Source organism: Phascolarctos cinereus, unplaced genomic scaffold (genome assembly GCF_003287225.1).
Source record: "Phascolarctos cinereus isolate Bilbo 61053 unplaced genomic scaffold, phaCin_HiC Scaffold_1;HRSCAF=81, whole genome shotgun sequence".
In the NCBI taxonomy this organism is placed as follows: domain Eukaryota; kingdom Metazoa; phylum Chordata; class Mammalia; order Diprotodontia; family Phascolarctidae; genus Phascolarctos; species Phascolarctos cinereus.
Window position 1 is genome coordinate 121050431 of NW_027555514.1, and position 17836 is coordinate 121068266.

Here is a 17836-nt window from a genome sequence, read left to right on the forward strand (position 1 = left end):
AGATAAACCATATAGGCCAGGTGACCCCATAAGGAGGAGCAGGCATGAGAAAGTCTGCATTTTATATAGGGGTCAGGGTGGATCTTACATTCACTAAAGTAACTTTGAGTGACCAGAGGAAGGGCTGGGAAAAGGGTCTAGAGAGAATTCTGATTGGAATGTCTGAGAGATTGAATAGACAATGGGAAAAGATAATGAAGGGAACTGGAGGAGAAGTTTGAAAGGCACCTGAATAAGATCAAAAAGTGGGGCCAGGGCTTTCAAAGGAAGATGGGGAGCTGGGGCCCTTAGACAAATGAGAGCCACATTCTTTCTGGGGCAAGGGGCAGGGGTCGACTTGGACCCTTACCCCATCATTAGGGGATAATTAGGCCAGGAGATTGTGGAACAAGGATATTATTCTGTTACTTAGTTAATGTTAAAGTTATCTCAGTTTGTTACAATTAATGTTAAAAGAGGAATAGCTTATGGCTTATCTTGTAAATGCCTTGAAAGAAGCATCTACTTTAATTAAGGATTATTTATTTGTACATGACTAGAAGTTGGGATTGTTTTGTTATTTGATATGTACTGGTTTTAAATTAACTACTATGTATTGGAGTGTGTTATTAATTCCTTAGTGGAATCTCATCCTCCTGATGGGAATATGAATAGGAATGAATAATGAACTAATGCAAGGTATAAAACTAGAAGTAATGCAGAATGTAAGGCTAGGTTCTAATTTTTTTTAATTTGAGTGTCTTGAAACATGACAATTGGACAAAGTTCCAATTTTGATCTTGTAATGGTGAAGACATAGGGGTTGAGTTAATTTTCATTATTTGCCCTGGTTATTGGCAAGGTAATTTAAAATTGTGTTGAGATCAATCTTGTAGGAGAGTGGATACGAGAAGAAGGATCTCTGCAGGAGGAGAGTCTGCTGGACACTGTTTGAACAGCACTTAGACAAGAAGACTTCACCGGATGATGTCGAGAGTGTCAGACAGCGGTATGAGAAGAGACTTCTGAAGCTTTAAATGGACAATTTATCATTACTTTTGGGTCTCTGTATCTGTACTTAATAAGGGGACTGCCCCCTTTTTAATTTGTCAATGTGTCGGTCAACTCTTCCCTTCCTTCTCTCATATTGTTTTAAGTCCCCAAAATCCCTTGATGAAATGTTGCCCAGCAGCACAGTCCCAGGTAGAACCATCACTAAGGCATTGCAAGGTTTAACCACTTTAGCTGAGGAGTTGGCAGAGAATTCTGGGATAGATAACTGATTAAAGTGATGGTTAGAATCCTGGTTTGGCAAATGGAAGGGAATAGCAGCATCCATCATCACCTCTCTAATCATAGCTGTGGTAGTTTTCACTGCAGTAAGGTGCTGCATCATCCCTTGTATCAGAGGACTAGTGCAAAAATTAATAGAAACAGCACTAACTAAAAGTATCCCAATAGGACCGGCTGGGAATTCAGGTAACAGGATCAGGTGGGGTAGGATGATGATTGAGAGAGTTAATGATCATTCCTCCTCCTCTGATGAAGAATGCGAACTAATGTTAAAATGCTTTGAGGAAAGACAACAGGAACAAAAAGTGTGGAAACATAATTCTTTTTGAGAAGAAGAGGAGGGAATTATTAGAGTTAGAAGAGCTTACATTTCCACAGGTAGAATAATGCAGAGATTTAAAGAACCACAGCCCCAGGAAGTAGTACACTGGAGGTAGGCTCAGGCTTAGCCAATAAAAAGTAAGTTGATGGTTCCATAAAGACCCCAAAATCAACATAAGGGTCAAGCCAGCTCAGACCAGTTAGGGTCAACCTTGAGGACACCTGAAAAATGTTAGTGTGCCTGCTTAATGAACTTCATTACTATTATCTGATATACCCAAATAAAATTAGAGCCTCATTAACGAGTCATGGAACGTATGACCAAGGGAAGGGGAACATACTTGAGCATATCAAGGGGAAACATGTAAAGACAGGTGTAACCTGGGAATTGATGGACCAATCCCGGCCTGGGAGGTTTTGAGCCAAATTCAACTGCATAAAAGCACACTTGCCCTTGCACTCAGACCAGAAATGTCTAAATCCTCTGGACTTTCTCTGTAATAAATTTTCTTGATACTAAATTTTTGGTGTCAAGCCTATTTCTAACACATGTGTTCATTCCTCTCTAGGCTGCGCTGCTGACTCATCTCCACAGGACTTTCTCTTCCATGCTCCCATGCCAGGTACCTTCACCATCCCAACTTCTACCCCTTTTCAATTCCTTTTTATGTATATTCTTCCCCTATTAGAATGTGAACTCCTTGCGGGCCGGAATATATTTCCTTCTGCTTGTACTGTATTCCCAGAAGTTAGCACAATGCCTTGCACATATTAAGTGCTTAATAAATGCCATTTGACTGATTCTTTTTTTTATTTTATTAATTTATTTTGATTTATCAATAATCACTCCCATATGCTTTTGAGTTTAAAATTTTTCTCCCTCTTCCTCTCCACCACCCCAAGAAGGCACACAATCTGATATAGGCTATACATTTACATTCCTATTAAACATATTTTCACATTAGTGATGTTGTAAGTAAAAATTAAAACCAACAGGAGGAACCATCAGAAAGAGGAAACAAAACTCAACAGAAGAGAAAAATATATATAAAGCTGTGATTCTTCCTTTCCTCATCATATCCAGTCTATTTACTAACCTCTGCTGTTCTGGGGTTATCACTAGAACTTGAAGGCCAATGAAAGAGTTCAAATCATCCAGTCAAGAGATCTTTCTCTGACCAAAGGGTAGGGAAGAGGTGGCCATTGTTCAGAGATAATCAAGGATGAGGCTCTCTCTTCCCTCTGGCAGGATTCCCCTTAAGGAATTCAGGAATTCTTTCTCTCCAGCTTAGCTGAAGGCATCCACCAATAACCTGCTAAGAATGAGATTCCCAACTAACTTCCTGAAGTTATACAAGTCCTACAGAATGCCACAAGTCTCTCCTCACTCCAGCCCATCTTCCAGTCAGTTGTCAAAGTGATATTTCTAAAGTAAAAGTCTGGCTCTCATGCTGTCTCTGTCTCTGTCTCTGTCTCTCTCTCTCTCTCTCTCTCTCTCTCTCTCTCTCTCTCTCTCTCTCTCTCTCTCTCTTTCTCATACACACACACACACACACACACACACACACACACACACACACACACACACACACACACTCCCTACTCAGTAAACACCACTTCCAGGATCAAACATACAAACAAGCTACATATAGGTAAATTTGAAATAATTAACATAAGGAAAGGGCTAGGATCAAGAGGGGTCAAGAAAAGCTTCCAGTAGAAGGCAGGATTGAATTAGAACTTAAAGGGAACTAGAGAATTCAGGAGGTGGAGATGAGGAGCAGGAGCCACCGTTCCTGTGTAAAATCTTTTAAAGCAAAGGTGTCAAACACAGCAATACCCCTGCATGTGCAGAAACAGATCAAAATATAATTGGGGAATTTAACAAAATAAACAAAAATTTGATTTAAAATAGGTAATATTAATTTGTGTTTTTCAAAGTTAATGTTGTCCACAGGGATCATCATATCTGGTTTAGTGGCCCTCATTTCTATTTGAGTTTGACACCACTGCTCTAGCATTTAAAGCTCTTTATATACTGCACCCGTACCCCCAACTCTCAAGTCTTCTTACACTTTATCACCCAACTGTTATCCAATGGCACTAGCCTCCTCGCTATTCCTCAAACAAGATACTTTATCCCTTGATTCCAGGCATTTCCACTGGCCATTCCCTTAGTGTCTCCTGCTTCTCATCTCTACCTCCTGGATTCCCTAGCTCCCTTTAAGTCCCATTTAAAGTCCTGCCTTCTACAGGAGGTCTTTCCTGATCCCTCTTAATCCTAGTGCTTTCCCTCTGTTGATTATTTCAAATTTGTCCTATATGTACCTTGTTCACATATATTTATTTGCATGTTGTCTCCCTCCTTCAACTGTGAGCTTCTTGAGAGCAGGGACTTTCTTTGTATCGCTTTGTATCCCAAGCAATTAGCACAATGTCTGACACATAGTAGGTGCATATATTGAATGACTGAAGTGGAGTGGGATAATCAAAGGACTCTTAATGAGCAATTTGGAGCTATGCCCAAAGGACAATCAAACTGGATGTACCCTTTGATCTAGCAATACCATTACTAAGTCTATATCCCAAAGAGATTTTTTAAAAAAGGAAAAAGATCCTTTTGTACAAAAATAGTTATAGCAGCTCATTTTGTGGTGGCAAAGAATTAGAAATCAAAGGAATGCCAATAAATTGGGAATGGCTGAACAAGTTGTGGTATATGATTGTAATGGAATACTGTCGTGCTATAACAAATGACAAGCAGGCTGATTTCAGAAAAACCTGGAAAAACTTGCATAAACTGATGCAAACTGAAATAAGCAGAATCAGGAAGACATTGTACACAGTAACAGCAATATTGTATGATGATCAACTGTGAATGACTTAGCTATTCTCACCAGTACAATGATTCAAGACAATTCCAAAGGATTCAGAATGAAAAATGCTATCTGCTTCTCAAGAAATAACTGATGTAGTCTGAATGTAAGATTGAAGCATATATTTTTCACCTCATTTTTTTGTGGGTTTTTCCCCTTTTTGGTCTGTTTTTTCTTTCATAATATGACTAATACGGAATTTTTTTAAAAAAGGACTCATATTTATGAAAGGATTGGACTAGATGGCCTCAGGTCCCTACCAGTTCTGATTCCATCATTCTATGATGCCAATTAATAGAATAGGTAATTACAAGTTCAGGGCACTGGCAAGAAGTCAGAATAGCAAGAAGCACTAAGGCGGATATATTTTAAAAGTAATATATAAGGGGAAAATGAGTTAAGCAGACAAGAGTACAAAGGACAAGATAAAAAATTGTAAAGAGAACATCTTATAAATCATTTTACTTTATCAAATATAAAAGAGAATTAAAGAAAGAAATGCAAAACAAACAAGTATAGAAACATTTTATTCTAAATTTAGGAACAAGGCCTCAGGAAATCTCTTTAAAATGGTGCAGCTTGTTTTCACACAAAGTCAAATCTAAATAATTGGAGAAATATTGATTGTTCATGGCTAGGCTAAGCCAATATAGTCAAAATGACAATTCTACCTAATTTACTTATTCAATGTCATACCAATCAAACTACAAAAAAAAAATTATAAAGCTAGAAAAAAATAATAACAAAATTCATCCGAAAGAACACTAAAGGTCAAGAATAACAGGGGAATTAATGGAGGAAAAAATGTGAAAGAAGGTAGCCTAGCAGTACCAGCTCTCAATTTGTATTACAAAGTGGTAATCATCAAAACAATGTATTACCAACTAAGAAATATAATGGTAGATCAGTGGAATAGATAAGGTACACAATACACAGTAGTTAATAACCATAGTAATCTAGCCTTTGATCCAAGCCTTTGTGACAAGAGCTCACTATCTGACAAAAATTTCAGGGGAAATTGGAAAGCAGTTTGGCAGAAACTAGGTATAAACAACATCTCACACCATATACCAAGATAAAATCATAAAGACATACAGGATAATGTTATGAGCAAATTATAAGAACGTGGAAAATTTTGCCTGTCAGATTTACAGATAAGGGAAGAGTTTATGACCAAACAAGAGATAGAGAATATTGTAGGATGTAAAATGAATGATTTTGATTACATTAAATTTGAAAGATTTTTCACAAACAAAACTACTACAGCCAAGGTTAGAAGGGGAGCAGGAAACTGGGGGGGGGATTTTTACAGTAAGTTTCTGTGATAAACGTTCTCAAATGTTTAGAGAACTGAGTCAAATTTATAATAATATTAGTTATTCTTCAATTGATAAATAGTCAAAGAATATAAGCAGGCAGTTGTTTGAAGAAATCAAAGCCATCTATAGTTATAAGGAGAAAAAAAAAGCTCTGAAAAAAGAAAAAAATGCTCTAAATCACTACTGATTAAAGAAATGCACATTAAAACAACTCTGAGCTAACACCTCACATCTATCAGATTGGCTAATGTGATAGAGGAGGAAAATGACAAATGTTGCAGGGGATGTGGGAAAAGTGGGACACTAATGAACTGTTTGTTGGTGGAGCTGTGAACTGATCCAACCATTCTATAGAACAATTTGGAACTATGCGCAAAGATATTGTGCATATCCTTTGACCCTACAATACCACTACCAGGTCTGTACCCCAAATAGATCAAAAAAAAGGAAAAAGACCTATGTATACAAAAATATTTATAGCTTCTTTTGTGGTGGCAAAGAATTAGAAATTGAGGGGATGGATACCCATCAACGGGTTAACAAATTATGATATATGATTGTGATAGAATACTATTATGTATCATCACTATTGTGATGATAAGGATGGTTTCAGAAAAACCTAGGAAGACATATGAAGTGATGCAAAGTGAAGTAAGCAGAACCAAGAGAACACTGTACACAATAATAGCAATATTATACAGTGACAAACTGTCAATGACCTGGTTATTCTAATCAACACAACAATCCAAGATAATTCTGAAGGACTTATGATGAATAATACTATCCACCTCCAGAGAAAGAACTGATGGAACCTGAATGTAGATCAAAGCATGCTTATTTTTCTTTATTTTTCTTGTTGGTTTTTGGGTTTATTTGGTTGGTTGGTTGTTTGTTTTGTTGTTGTTGTTGTTGTTTTTGGTCTGCATTTTCTTTTGCTAGATGGCTAATATGGAAAATATGTTTTGCATGACTTCACAGGTATGATGTATATCAAATTGCTTGCTTTCTCAAGGAGGGGGTAGAAAAGGGAGGGAAGGACAGAATTTGGAACTGGAAATTTAAAAAAACAAATGTTTAAAATGTACATATAATTGAGAAATATTTAATGAAATAAATAAAAATATGTTGGGAAAAGAAAAAAAATGTTGTAGGTGATGGCAAACCATATTGTACTTGAAGTCAGGTAGACCGAAGTTCAAGTCCTGCTAAAAACACTAGCTATGTGACTCTGGACTTAAGTCATTTAACACACTAAATCTCAGTTTCCTCATCTACAAAATGGGAATAATAATAGCACCACTTCCCAGAGTTGGTGTGAGGATCAAATGAGATATAGATAAAGATCTTTGCAAATTTCAAAGTGTTATATAAATGCTTGCTACCCAAAACTAAAACACCTAAGCAAAGATGGAATTAGAGATTTGGAAGATGTTACCTATATGGGGCACCTAGGTGGCACAGTGGATAGAGCTCTGGACTTGGAGTCAGGAGGACCTGAGTTCAAATCTGGCCTCAAACACTTGACCCTTACTAGCTGTATGACCCTGGCAAGTCACTTAAGCCTGATTGTCTCACCAAAAAAAAAAATGAAAGAAAAAAAGATGTTACCTATCATCATTTTATAAAATATTTCCTTTTATCACTGAGAAGCATTGACTCTGGAAAACACATTGAACCAGGAAATATAAATTAAGTCTTTTAATCATGTTGATTAAAATTTAAATGGTCATTTGATGCCCTCAGATTATCTAATTCAAATTTTCATTTTATAATATAAGGAAACCGAGTCTTAGAGGTCACAAGACTAACCCAAGGTCACATAGTTAGGAAATAAATGACAAAAAAAAACTAGTACCTTGGTCTCCTGGTCTAATACTCCTTCCACTATATACTACATGGCTGCCATGACACAAGGGAACATATGAAAAGAGTCAAGAAAGTTAATTAGATAATATAATAGCAAATTCATTATTAAAAGTTTGAAATTTACATTTTTCCAGTAGTTATAGAAGAGATCATATTCTCTAAGAAAATTGGATGAAATTCTATAAGGCTCAGGAGAAGATGGCATTGGAGAAATTAAATGTAGTTAAAAATAATAAGATCTTAAACATATATTCTTTATCTTATTTAGATTAAATATGCATAATTAGAAATAAGATCCAATTGAATGCCAGGACCATTGATCATATGCATATCATGTACATCCATCTCTATCTAAATAATCAAATCATTGACTCCATCATCCCACTGAGTCTCAGGCCTCCTAGTCAGTTAGGATATGGTCAGACCTCTGCTTTAGAGATATCACCTTGGTAGATGAGTGGACTATGGGTAATAATGGAGAGAGATGTGAGGCAGGTAGACTAGTTTGAAAGCTCTTGCGGTACTCCAGGTGAGAGGTAAAAGAGACTGAACTAGCATTGTGGCTGTATGAGTGATCAGAAGGGGATAGATGAGAAATGTTGTGAAGGTAGTTGTGAAATGATGAGATTCGGCAGTGAATTGGATATATTTGATGATCGTCATCATGATGGCATTGTGGGGTGAGTGAGAGTGAGGAGTTGAGGATGCTACTAAGTTTGTGGACTTGGGTAAATATGATAGTGGTGCCCTTACAAGTGATAGGGAAGTTTGGAAGTGGAGTGCTTGAGGACAAGGATAACAAGTTCTGTTTTGGGTCTGTTGAATCTGAGATGCCTATGGCGCATCCAGTTTGAGATGTCAAGAAGCTATTGGAGATGAGTGACTGTAGCTCAGCAGAGAAAGCTATTTGGATACGTTAAGTTTCATGTATCCATGTGAAATCCAGTGGGAAACGTATAGCAAACAAAGTTGAAGACATAAGACTATAGTAAAGAGAGGTGAGGGCTTGATATTTAGATTAGGGATAATCCATAAGTGATGATTGAATTCATGGGAGCTAACGAAATCAGCTAGAGTTTGTCATAGAAAAGGACCAGAAAGGGGCTCAGAATATCATCCTGGGGTACACTGATGCAATTCTTTCATTTAAGTACAATTTCATTTGTCTCAAAGTTTCACTTATATTAAGAGCACCAAAACTGATATAATTTAGTTCATACAACAGTACATCCAGTCATTAGATGGTCTAAAGCCTGCATTCTTAACTTCATATTTCCCATCTACCACCATCACAGGCCTGCAGTCAGGAAGACTCATCTTCCTAAATTCAAATCTGGCCTCAGACACTTACTAGTTGTGTGACTCTGAGGGCAAGTCACTTAACCCTGTTTGCCCCAGTTTCCTCATTTATAAAAATGAGCTAGAGAAGGAAATAGCAAAGCAGTCCAGTAATTTTTGCCAGGAAAACCTCAAAATGGGGTCAAAAAGGCTCAAACATGACTGCAAAATGACTGACAACTGCCACCATCACTACAAAAATGGAAAGGAATCACATTATATTCTTTGTCTTTTATTTCTTGGGTCACCATGGCCAAAATATTTATTGTCAAATAACCAGCCTATTGTTATTAAGCTTTCTATCCTTAACTAGGCAGCTGTTCTGAAAACAGGCATAGTCTGCTGCTGGGACTGTACTCAAAGCTTTTGATGAATAATAGAACCTTCCAGAGCTTATGTTCCAGTCAATTAGTCAACAAGAATTTATTAAGCACTTATTTTATGCCAGGCATTGGACTAAGGGCTGGGAAAGACAATAGAAAAATGGTCCCTGACTTTAAAGAATTTATATTCTAAGAGGATGAGATAATATATAAAAGGAAGCTAAAAAGCAGAGGGGATTCCAAAGAATCCCTGGAAGAGGGTCAAGGTAGAGAGAAGTCTAGTGCGCAGCCTGGAGAGGAAGGAGACATAGTTGGCCTGGACACTCTCAAATGGAGTTTCTGGGAGAAACAATCCAGTGAGAGAGAGAGGCCAAGGGGCAGAGGGCATAGCCTTTTTCTCTGTCACTGACTTCAAAAACACATGGTCACCCCCATGCCACAACTGAGGCACGGGAGTAGGACTTCATATTCAGAATTGTACAATGTCAGATAGCAGATTACATCATGCATTTGGCCAGATGCCCATGTATTTAATGAAGAAGATGTAAAATGTAAGTCATTGCTTAAAGATTCAAAGCTAATGACATTTATGGATTCTCTTCTTGACCCTGCTAAACTTCCTTCTCTCTCTGCTATTTTATCATTAATAAATGCTTTGGAAATTTTAAAACAATATAAATATCACTTATTATCTCCATGGTAAAATTTAGCGCAATAACTCATGGCTCTACAAAAATTCTGCCTTGCTCGCCACTTCGTATGAGTTTGATTTCTTTACTACAAAGTGGGACTGTTTATTCGGTTACTTGGAAAAGAGAATACATTGAAAGCATCTTACTCAGATACAGAAGTCTGGGTTCCCATTTGTACATGTCCAGGCAGGCTCCTTAAAGCCATACTAAACTAGCACTCTGACTTGTAAGTTCTTGGGTAGTTTATCATTCATAGACACAATCACCAGGTTTATCACCTAAGAAGCAGTGTAGCAGAGTGTGTAATGCCTTGTCATTTTCATCAAAGGACCTGGGATCAAGTCTTGCCTTTGGTACTGATTATTCAAGTGACCTTATACAAATAATTCCACCTCTCTTGAAGAAACATATATTTAGGTCTGGAAGGGACCTTAGAGTCCATCCAATTAAGCCTCCTTGACTTTCAGATGAAGAAAAGGTGAAGTAACTTGTCCAAGATCATACAAGTATTGAGTTGAAGAGCTGGAATTCCAGACAACAACCTTTCTTCATCCATAAAATGAAAGAGTTGGACTTCTGTTGCTTTTCAGTCATTCTTCAGTCGTGTCTGACTCCTCATGACCCCATCTGGGGTTTTCTTGGCAAAGTTACTGGAGTGGTTTGCCATTTCCTTCTCCAGCCCATTTTATAGATGAGGAAGCTGAGGCAAACAGGGTTAAGTGACTTGCCCAGGGTCACACAGCTAGGAAGTATCTGGAGGCCAGCTCTGCACTCAGGAAGATGAGTTCACATGAAATATAGTATCTAGGATGTATATAAGTATCCTTGAATACAAGTAATGTTTCCATTTTTTCTTTGTATCTTTATTGCATAAGCACAGTCCCTGGCACATAATAAATGTTTATTGACTGGTTGGCACATAGCAAGCACTGAATAAACACTTGTTAAGTTGAACATTTGTTAGTTTACACTTTTTTTTGCATTTTGAATAAAAAATGGTGTTATTAAATATATATATATATATTTTTTTTTAAATGGTGTTATACCAAATAATGTTCAGGTCATAGGTTCTAAAGCTAGAAGGAACCTTAGAGACCTAACAACCAAACCCTTCATTTTATAAATAAGGAAACTAGATTCAAAGATTTGTCCTAACCCAAACAGTACTTAGTGAAACTAGCATTTGAATTCTGTTATCACGACTCAAGTTTAGCATTCTTTCCACAGAAGCGTGCTGCATCATAGTCATAATACTAACTGACATGTGGATAACACTTTGTTTGTAAAATGCTTCATATTACATGTTCCCTTTAATCCTCACAACAACCTAGTAAATAGGTATTAGAAGTATTGCGATCTCCCTTTCACAGACAAGGAAACTGAGGATCAGAAAGGTTTCAGTAATTTGTCCAGGTTCACAAAGCTAATAAGTATCAGATTCCAACTCCAGTCTCTTTCTTGAGTCTGCCATGTTGCCTCCCATACCTCCCATTATTTTCAGCCTTTGGCTATTCTGTCACAGAATTGTCCTGTCATAGATGGGGCTCAATTTCCATTCTATAAATGAAGAGATGTAACTGTTACCAAAAATCTAAGTGATTTAGCAGTGATGAATAAGTAGTTTTGATGGGGGGCCCAAGCAAAGATCTTAGCCCCTTGCCCCAAAGGGAATCTGACTCCCATTTGTTTACAGAACCCGGCCCCTCATCTCCCTTTGAAAGCCTTAGCCTACCTTTTAATCTTACTCAGATGTGCCTTTGACCCTTGCCCTAAAAAGAATCTGGCTCCCATTTTAGGTTCCTTATCCACTCCCCTTATCCCCCTTTGAAAGCCCTAGCACCACCTTTTTGATCTCATTCAGATGCCTTTCAGTTCCTTCATTATCTAGTCCCATTGTCTATTCAATCTCTCAGACCTTCCAATCAGAATTCTTATCTAGACCCTTTTCCCAGCCCCCTTCTCTGGTCACCCAAAGTCTTGCTAGAATAAAACCTTCTGTTTTCTACGTGGAGAAACCTCTGAGTTTTTATTTGGCTATTTGGGTAAGCGGTCTTTTCTTTCTTTTTTTTTTTGGATAAAGTCTTTTATTTAAAGTTTGTTTGCTAATTTCATCAACAGTAATTGGGGTTCTGAGCAAGTACAGCTGGCTTAGTATCTCTCTGGCTCAGGGAGCACCGACAAGGGAAGTCAACTCTGATCCTTTCTTGGCTTCCAGAAAGAGGCCTTGTACAAGGGGAGGTGTTTGAAGGAGCTTTCGTCCTTCCTCACCCTTACTGTTTGTGCCCCTGGAATGTAGCCCTAAATTCTTCTCTTGTCAAACAGAACTTCAGAGGTCATCTGGTTCAAACTGTATCAGAGCAGGAATCTGGGTAAGTGGTCTTAATCCCACTCACTAGCTAGGCTCCATTCTCCCCTGGCCACAAGGTCTAGGTCCCAGGAGTTCTGTTCACCCCAGTTTACTTGGCCACTCCTAGATCCCTCCCGCAGGCTTTCTGTATATAAGGTCCATCTTGTCTCCATTAAGATGCTCAGATTCCTAAAATCTAGCCACTTCTGGGATTCTTATAATCCAGCCACTACTTAGATTCTTTTTTTTTAAATTTTATTAATTTATTTTGATTTATCAACAAACACTTCCATATGCTTTTCAGTGAAAATTTTTCTCCCCCTTCCTCCCCCCCACCCCACCCCGACTGCACACAGTCTGATATAGGTTTTACATTTACATTCCTATTAAACATTTTCACATTAGTGAAGTTGTAAGTAAAGATTAAAGCCAATAGGAGGAACCATCAGAAAGATGAAACAAAACTCAACAGAAGGTAAAAATTAGTGATAGCAATTCGACTTTCATAGTTATTTCTTCGGATGTGGACAGCATTTTCCATCCCGAGGCCTCTGGACATGTCTTAGATCCTTGTAATGCTGAGAAGGGTTCAGTTTAACATTCTTAGTCATCGCATAACGTGGCTGTTATTGTATACAAAGTCCTCTTGGTTCTGCTCACTTCACTCAGCATCAGACCATATAAGTCTTTCCAGGTTTTTCTGAAGTCAGCCTGTTCATCATTTCTTATGGCACAATAGTATTCCATTACATTCATATACCACAACTTGCTCAGCCCTTCCCCAGTTGATGGGCATCCTCTCAATTTCCAATACTTTGCCACCACAAAAAGAGCTGCTATGAATATTTTTGTACATGTGGGTCCTTTTCCCATTTGTTTGATCTCTTTTGGATGTAGCCCTAGAAGTGCTATTGCTGGATCAAAGGGTATGCATGTTTTTGTAGCCCTTTGGGGCTACAAATTGTTCTCCAAATGGTTGGATCATTTCACAACTCCACCAACAATATATTAGTGTTCCAATTTTCCCACATCTTCTCCAACATTTATCATTTTCCTGTTTTGTCATGTTGGCCAATCTGATAGGTATGATGTGGCACCTCAGAGTTGTTTTGATTTGCATTTCTCTAATCAATAACAATTTAGAGCATTTTTTCATATGACTATAGCTGGCTTTAATTTCTTCATCTGAGAACTGTCTGTTCATATCCTTTGACCATTTATCAATTGGGGAATGGCTTGTGTTCTTATAAATTTGTCTTAATTCTCTATATATTTTAGAAATGAGGCCTTTATCAGACAGACTGGTTGCAAAAATTCTTTCCCAATTTTCTACCTTCCTTCTAATCTTAGTTGCAGTGGCTTTGTTTGTGCAAAAACTTTTCAATTTAATGTAATCAAAATTATCCATTTTGCTTTTCAAAATGTTCTCTATCTCCTGTTTGATCATAAATTCTTCTGTTCTCCATAGATCTGATAGGTAAACTATTCCTTGTTCTCCCAGTTTACTTATGGTATCAGCCTTTATATCTAAGTCCTGGACCCATTTTGACTTTATTTTGGTATATGGTGTGAGATTTGGGTCTATGCCTAGTTTCTGCCATACTCTTTTCCAGCTTTCCCAGCAGTTTTTTTCAAAGAGTGGTTCTTATCCCAGAAGCTGGGGTCTTTGGGTTTATCAAATAATAGATTACTACAGTCATCGACTACTGTGTCTTGCACATTTAACCTATTCCACTGATCCACCTCCCCACTGCTTAGATTCTTATAATCTAGCCACCTAAAATCTAGCCACTGCTTACCCATGCTCAGACTCCTTAAGAGTCTATCCAATATGATGGATGTTCTAATAAACCTTGTCTTTGGCTGAAAGAAGGCTTGGGTCGAATTTCTTTGGGCAGGACCCACATGTGATTTTGGGGTCCCAGCACCCCTGAACCCCTATACCACATCAATATGACATTCTTTTCATAAATAAAGATAGATCTCAGGGATAGGAAACCTGCAGCCTCGAAGCTACATGTGGCCCTGAGGCCCCAGATTTCCCACCCTTGATGTAATTTGAGAAAAAAAGGGAAAAAGACCCACATATACATTTCTAGTAGTTTCTGTGTGTGTGTGTGTGTGTGTGTGTGTGTGTGTGTGTGTGTGTGTTAGGAAAGAGTTAGAAACTGAGGGAGTAACCATCAATTGGAGAATGGCTGAACAAGAAATGGTTGATAAATGTGTTGAGATGTTATTGAACTATGAGAAATGATGAAGGGAGTGGTTTCAGAAAAACACAGTAGGACTTGTAGGAGCTGATGCAAAGCAAAGTGAACAGAACTAGGAAAATAATTTATACAATAACAACAGTATTGTAAAGATAATCGACTTTGAAAGACAGTAACTGATCAACACAATGAGCAATGACAATTTCAAAGGACTCATGATGAAAAGGTTATCACCTTCAGAAAGAGAACTGAAGGACTCAGTGTGTATTGAAGCATATTTTCTCCTCTTTCTTGCTTTTGAGGGTGGGGGATATAAGGATCAGCAGAAATTTGTTTTGCATGTCTGTCATATTTTTAATGGGTTTCATTTTTCTTGCCTTTTCAATGGGTAGGGGAGAGGAAGATAGAAGGCAGGGAATTTGGAACTGAAAACAAAATAAAATTTAAAAACAAAAACAAAGAACCTAGTGGTTAGGTTGAACAGTAGATAAAGCAGCTGAGCCCTGAAGTCAGAAAGACCTGAATTTCAAATATGACTTCGAACTCCTAGCAGCTGTGTGACCTTAGGCAAGTCACTTAACTTTTTTTGCCTCAGTTTCCTCATCTGTAAAATGGTGATAATAATAACACCTACCTACCAATGTCATAAAGATAAAATGAGATAATATTTTTAAAGCACTTAGCACAGTGCCTGGCACATAGTAGGTGCTATATAAATGCTAACCATTTTTATTATCATGATTTCACATGTGTTCTCCCTCTACCAACTCAGATGGGTACTTCTTTAACTGAAGGATGCTGCAGAGGAGAAAAATAATAGCTTTAGATACAGAGGACCTCAGTTCAAGCACTGATGTATGCTATATATGTCATCGTGTACCAGTTACCCTCACTAGACCTCACTTTCCTCAGCTGTAAGATGAGGTGGTTGAAGTAGGTCAAAGCTCATTAACCATTTTTATGTGTTGCGGCCCTCTTTGGCAATCTCCAGAAGTCTATGAACCTGTTCTCAGAATGTTTTTAAATAATTGAAGTAAATATGAAATTTCAGTTAAATTGTAGTATTCCTTAACCTAGGACCAATGAACTTACGTATGTGTATGGATGTACATGTATATATGTCTATATGTGTGTGCGTGTATATATATGTCTCTCTCTCTCTCTCTCTCTCTCTCTCTATATATATATATATATATATATATATACACATATACTTATAATTATATTTCAATGTAATTGGTTTCCTTTGTAAAACAAATCATTTTATATTGTGCATTAAAAACATGATTCTGAAAAGGGGTTCATAGGCTTCAGCACCCTGTCAAAGGGATCCAAGACACACATAAGTTTAAGAATCTCTGATATAAGTTAGTGATAAAGATATAATTTATTTCCTATCCAAGTTCATGGACTCCCTGAAGTTTATACAGTCAATAAACATTTATTAAGCACCTTCTATAGGCCAGGTACAGTTGGGGCATCCATGGACCCCAGGTCAGGAGCCTTTGGACCAGATGACCTCTAAAGTCCTTCAGGTTCATAGATTTGGAGCTGAAAGAGACTTAAGGGTACATGTGATCCAACCCCCTTATTTTACAGATAGATGAGAGCACTAAGACCCAGAGAGGGAAGAGATGAAGCCCAAGGTCACATGGGTATTAATTAGCAGATCTTTAGCTCCAAATTCAGCAAACATTTTTTGCTATATCACACCTACCCCCTTCCATCTCAAAGTCTATAACACTACTTATCTTCATGATTATCTTCATGAGTTTCTGAAGCCAAAAAAGAAAAAAAATCTTTGCCTATTGACCATTCTTCTGGTGCCAAGCCTTCCTGTTGATGCTTATGATTGATAGACAAGCTGTCACCTAGACCATTTGAAAATCTTTCCAGTTTGCCCTTTGATCCAGCAATAGCACTTCTAGGGCTATATCCCAAAGGGATCATACAAATGGGAAAAGGACCCACATGTACAAAAATATTCATAGCAGCTCCTTTTGTGGTGGCAAAGAATCGGAAATTGAGAGGATGCCCATCAACTGGGGAAGGGCTGAGCAAGTTGTGGTATATGAATGTAATGGAATACTATTGTGCCATAAGAAATGATGAACAGGCTGACTTCAGAAAAACCTGGAAAGACTTATATGGTCTGATGCTGAGTGAAGTGAGCAGAACCAAGAGGACTTTGTATACAATAACAGCCACATTATGCAATGACTCAGATTGTTAAACTGAACCCTTCTCAGCATTACAAGGATCTAAGACATGTCCAGAGGTCTCGGGATGGAAAATGCTGTCCACATCCAAAGAAAGAACTATGTAAGTCGAATTGCTATCACTAATTTTTACTTTCTGTTGAGTTTTGTTTCATCTTTCTGATGGTTCCTGCTATTGGTTTTAATTTTTACTTACAACTTCACTAATGTGAAAATGTTTAATAGGAATGTAAATGTAAAGCCTATATCGGATTGTGTGCCCATCTTGGGGAGGGTGGGGGGGAGGAAGGGGGGAGAAAAATTTTCAACTCAAAAGCATATGGAAGTGATTGTTGATAAATGAAAATAAACTAATAAAATTTTTTTAAAAATCTTTCTGGTTTGGTAAGGTCTGCCAGGACTTGTCTTCCACAGCATAGCCTTTGACCACCATTCCATGATGAGACATTGTTAAACAACTTTAATATAAGAATATTGAGGTGGTTAGAGAACAACAAGTTAGAAGGCAACATGATGGGATTATAGTAATAGCTGACACTTAGAGAAAGCTTACAGGTTTTCCAAGTAATTATGTACATGACTTCATTTGAGACTCCCAACAATTCTACGAGGGAGGTGCTGTGATTACCCGCATCTAGTAAATGAGGAAATTGAGGCATTTAATGTCTCGAGTCATTTAGTGCCTTGCCAGGGTGACAAAGCCAATAATGTCTAAGGCAAAATTTGAACCCAGGTCTTTCTGACTACAAATCCACTGCTTTCTCGGCTATGTTACATTTGTATAAGTAAAAAAAAAAAAGACCAGACTGGGAAACAGGAAACCTGGGTTTTAGTACTGCCTGTGCAGTTTCCTACCTTGGTGACCTAGGGAAAGTTCACTTCTCTGGGCTTGTTTCCACATCTGTAAAATAAAGGAATTGCATTAGATTACCTCAAAGGTCCCTTTCAGCTCTAACATTCTGTAAGAATAGAGACTCTAACCCAAATATAGAACTGGTAGTTATATAGTGCTTTAGGTTTGTAAACATTTTACATAATACGATGTATTTGTTT